This window comes from Rhinopithecus bieti, unplaced genomic scaffold (assembly GCF_001698545.2).
Source record: "Rhinopithecus bieti isolate Rb0 unplaced genomic scaffold, ASM169854v2 scaffold_5478, whole genome shotgun sequence".
Taxonomy (NCBI): domain Eukaryota; kingdom Metazoa; phylum Chordata; class Mammalia; order Primates; family Cercopithecidae; genus Rhinopithecus; species Rhinopithecus bieti.
The window spans coordinates 613,266-618,266 of NW_016805008.1; positions in this window are offsets into that span (position 1 = coordinate 613,266).

Sequence of the window (5,001 nt, forward strand, 5' to 3'; positions counted from 1 at the left end):
AAACCGCAATGGGTCAATGGGTTTTACCCTCAAGCAAAGACATACATGTATAATAATGGATTAATTGAACTGTATACCAAAAGCTGTGCGTGAAATCATACGGCCATTCAAAGACACACAATTACAAGAGTAAAAAAACTGAGAAAGAAGAGACATCTGGAAAAAGATCAAGCTTAAAAAGTAAAAGACCTGAACCACCGGCGCCGGTGGCTGCAAGCCCGTAATCCCAGCCACTTTGGGAGGCCGAGGCGGTGGACTCACGAGGTCAGCGAGATCGAAACATCCTGGCTAACAAACGGTGAGAACCCCCGTCTCTACTAAAAAAATACAAAAAAACTACAGCCGGGCGCGGTGGCGGGCGCTGTAGTCCCAGCTACTCGGGAGGCTGGAGGCAGAGAAGAATAATTGGCGGTAAACCCGGGAGGCGGAGCCCTTGCAGTGAGCTGAACAAGATCCGGGCCACTGCATTCCAGGCCTGGGCGAGCAGCGCAAGACTCCGTCTCAAAAAAAAAAAAAAAAAAAAAAGACCTGAACCACATTGCTATTCAAAAGTGTAAAGACCTTTCTGTGGTTTTTCTAATCTACTCTAGCAAAAATAATAGATTACATATATTGATTTCTGCCTAGTACATGGAACAGGCACTGTGTCAAATTCTTTAAATATCTTATTATTGTTTACAATAACCCTGTATGGTAGGCACTTTTAAAATCCCATTTTCTAGATAAAGGATTAAGAGATTGACTTGAGCTCATTCAGCTACCAAGTGGCAGAGCTAAGTCCTAAACTTAGGCAGGCTATCCCAAGAAAAAGCACTTCACCAGGCACTATACTGCTTCATAAGCATCCAAGCATACTGCACATTTGGTCCACTGCGAACCTGTCTCAGATAAACTGATGTCGACACTTGCTGTTGTGTTCTTTGTAGTTTTACTTCATATCCTGCTGCTACATGAGCTCATGGTCTTTATTTACAAGTTGCCCCAAAAGCTTCTAGACTCCTATATTTCAAGGACTGAGTCTTATGTTTGTATCTGCATCTGTTCTAACACATATTTTAGCATGTGATAAATTTTAACGTAGTTCTTACTATATGCCGAGCCCTAAGAATACACTGGTGAATCTGTGAATTTCTGCCATTTCTGCTTATTATTGAACTCAATCTCATGAGTGAAGTGTCTGTAGCCACCAGTCTTATTCTGGTTAACTTAAAATTAGGACATTTAAAACATACATATTGAACTCAAACTATGTACATGACATTGATTTAGATTCTGTGATGGATACAAGAAGATTAAGACACAGTCCCTGTTCTCCACAAGTGTATACTTCAGCTGCATACAATATAAAACAAATACGTAAAAGGTAAATAATTCAAGAGTTCTATTTCTACACAAGAGAATAAAACCAAGCTCATCACAGGGTGTTACATGATGATGAATTTGTTAGGATATTATAGAAAAAAAGAGGTTCTGTAGTAAAAAAAAATAATAATTTGGAGTTTCTAGATTATATATATATTCAAATAGTTTTCTTTAATGCACAATTTCTCATCACCTTTATTATGGCAATGTACATTGCAATCTTGCAAGAGAGTTTCATTCTTTGTAATGTTTTCCACATTTGTTCTGAAAACTGCTATGGTCTGAATGTCTGTGTCCCCCCTAAAATTCATATGTTGAAATTATAACCCCCAAAGTGATGGTATTAGGAGGTAGGGCCTTTGGGGAGGTGATTAGGGCTTGAGGCCTCTAATAATGGACTAATGCCCTTACAAAATAGGCCAAGGAAGCTCATTTGCCACTCCCACCATGTGAGGACACAAGACGAAGGGGTTTCTATGAACCATGAAACAGCCCCTTGCCAAATACCAAATCTGCTGGCACCTTAATCTTGGACTTCCTAGCCTCCAGAACTATAATAAATAAAGTCCTCTTGCTTATAAGATCCCCAGTCTAAGGCATATTGTTATAGCATCCCCAATAGACTAAGACACAAAAGAACACTGGTTTTATAAGATTTCATTGCTTCTGGGGAAAAAAAGTTGTCCACTATGGAAAACTTTTAAAGAACTAGTCAGGAAATATCATTAAGTAAATAACATGCACGCAGCAGCCTCTATATTCCAAATTCATAGGCCGCATTTCCCATGGCAGCCTTGCGCAAGAGTTGAGACACAGTTTCACAGTTCCCACCAAAGCACTCCACTAGTCACTCCCTATGAATTCAATATATGTGAAGAAACATTTTTGCCATCCTTGGAATGAGAAAATCAGTTGTACGAGTTTAAGGAGGAAGAAACCACTGTGATCTGAAATGAACCAGCTGCAAGGAGGAGGTAAATGTTGAACTGAGCTTTGAAATGTGAAGAAGAAATTCCTTCATTAATTCTAAAACTCTAACTTTTTTTTAAACCTGGATGAAATTATTTGCTTACTCAGGCTTTCCTTAAGTTAGGTATTCAGGAGAAAGGAAGGTTAGGGAACAAAAACGGAAATAGATACATGGCCAACTATAATTAGGTTGGACAGAATTACTAAATATAGTAATTCATACATCAAAGAACTTATGAGAACTACAGAATAAGCACCTTTGGCATGACCTGAGTTTCTCTTGGCAGGTCTCCCCAGCAGTTGCGTATTGGTAGAATAATATTAAAGGTCACATCTCCTATTTCCTGCCTCTTTTTCTCACCTCTATAGCAGACGTAAATCAGTTTCACGCAAAACAAGCCTCCGCAGCCATGCCCAATTATCTCTAGAGGTCCTGAAAGGGTATCTCGAAGTTTTCACAATCTTACGTTTAACCTGTGGCCTAATTCGCTATAGTCAAACACTGAGAGAAGTCAGGCAAAGTACTGATGTTCATGCCAATAGTCTTGTTTTTTGCTACTTCTCAAACTGCAAACACTGAAGATGCCTATATGGCATGGCCTCCACTGTAATTCTCTTGGAGCTAAAGTCCCTCTGTGTCACAAGAATAAGTTGCAAGAAGAATGACCCTGATATGATTTGGCTGTGTCCCCACCCAAATCTCATCTGAATTGTAGTTCCCATAATTCTGACATGTCTGGGAGAGACCCAGTGAGAGGTAATTGAATCAGGGGGGTGAGTCTTTCCCGTGCTGTTCACATGAGAGTGAATAAGTCTCACAAGATCTGATGGTTTTATAAGGGGAGTTCCCTTGCACATGCTCTTTGCCTGTAAGATGTGACTTTGCTCCTCCTTCAACCTTCTGCCATGATTGAGAGGCCTCCCCAGCCATGTGGAACTGTGAGTCAATTAAACCTCTTTCCTTATATATTACCCAGTCTCATGTATGTCTTTATTAGCAGCGTGAAAACAGACTAATACAGTCTCTCTCCCTACTTTGTGTCAACATGGCTGGACATGGTAGTTTATCCCTGTGATCCCAGCAATTTAGGAAGCCAAGGCAGGAAGATTGCTTCAGGCCAGAAGTTCATGACTAGCCTGGGCAACACAGGGAGACCTGGTATCTACAAGAATTTAAAACCTAGTTGATCATGGTGGTGCACACCTGTATTTCCAGCTACTTCAGGAGACTGAGAGAGGAGAATTGCTTGAGACCAGGAGTTCAAGGCTGTAGTGAACTATGATCATACCATTGCACTCCAGCCTGGGCAAGAGAGAGAGAGACCCTGTCTCAAAGAAAAAAAAAAAAAAGACAGGATTATCTCTCTGCGTTTTGCTCCTCACCTTCCAAAGTCACTAATGAAAAGATTTCCTTCAGCCTCTATTTGGAGAACCTTGCTGGAAGTCAGTTCCCCAGGGGTCTCTCACATTTCTGCACATCTGCAGAGGCTCTGGCTAACTTTGTTCTGAATTATTGTTTTAGTGATGTTTGTATGGCCAACAGCTCTACTCTGGAAAATAGAGTGTCTTTCCCTGGAACAGAGGGCAGATTTGTTCAGGCTTCACCTAACCCTTTTGCATTTCCCTCTGGGAACTGGAGCAAGTGGAATCAATTCAAACATGCTGACTACTATGCCATGAATAATAAAGCCCTTTGTCTCTGACCCAGGAATCTCATGTCTTCTGCCAGCACCCACAAAACTGTGTCGAGCTAACTTGTTAGGATGTTTCACAGTTATTGACACACCTTTCACTACAGGATTCAGACAGAAGTTCATGACAAGAACCGCTATCTACAACAGACACTGTTGTCCTTGGCTACTCTTCCTGGGTATTCCCCAACTAGTCAGAGAAGAGTGGGGGTACTAGGGCCTGGCCATTTCTGCTTACTAGTGGGCTCAATCTCATGGACAATCTTTGCTTCAAAGCTCCCTGTTGGATTTTCTGAGACTTTGTCTAATCTGTGGGCATTCCCTGCCCAATACAATTCCTCTGCCTTTTATATTTCATAGGTGTTATCTCTAATAAAACTGCTTGTACTCCCAACTCTGTCTCAATATCTGCTTCCCATAGAACCCAACTGACATGCCTAGTCTCCAGCTATAGACTCCAAAACAAAACTTTCTTCCTTCTCTGAAAGCACCCCATTTGAATAAATTCATATACATTAACACCTCATATGCATACCCAGCTTCTCCCAACATGACTAGACATGTTATAATAAATTCCAGTTTAGGCCCAAGTTGGAAATTCCATTGAATAAAAAATGCACAATGTAGCTTTCTGTGCTAAAAATGATTATGATAGGATACATTAGGTTCATGAAACCCTCGTTTAAGATAAAGGATTAACATGTATAGTGCATTTATGTAAGATTAGAAAACTACTCTTAAATTAGATGTTTATAGTAAATTAATATGTGCTATATTTTAAGTCTAAGATGTCATTAACTGCAAGCATGCTATTAAGTATTTGTTAAAAAAGAAAAGCATCACCAACTAATATATGACATAATACTAAGATGCCATCTATTGTAAGACAAATTTCAATTTCAGGGATACAAAAATGTGCAGAAACATGCATCTTAGAGCTAATGAAATGCAGTATTAGATGACACGGGAGTTTTCCTGG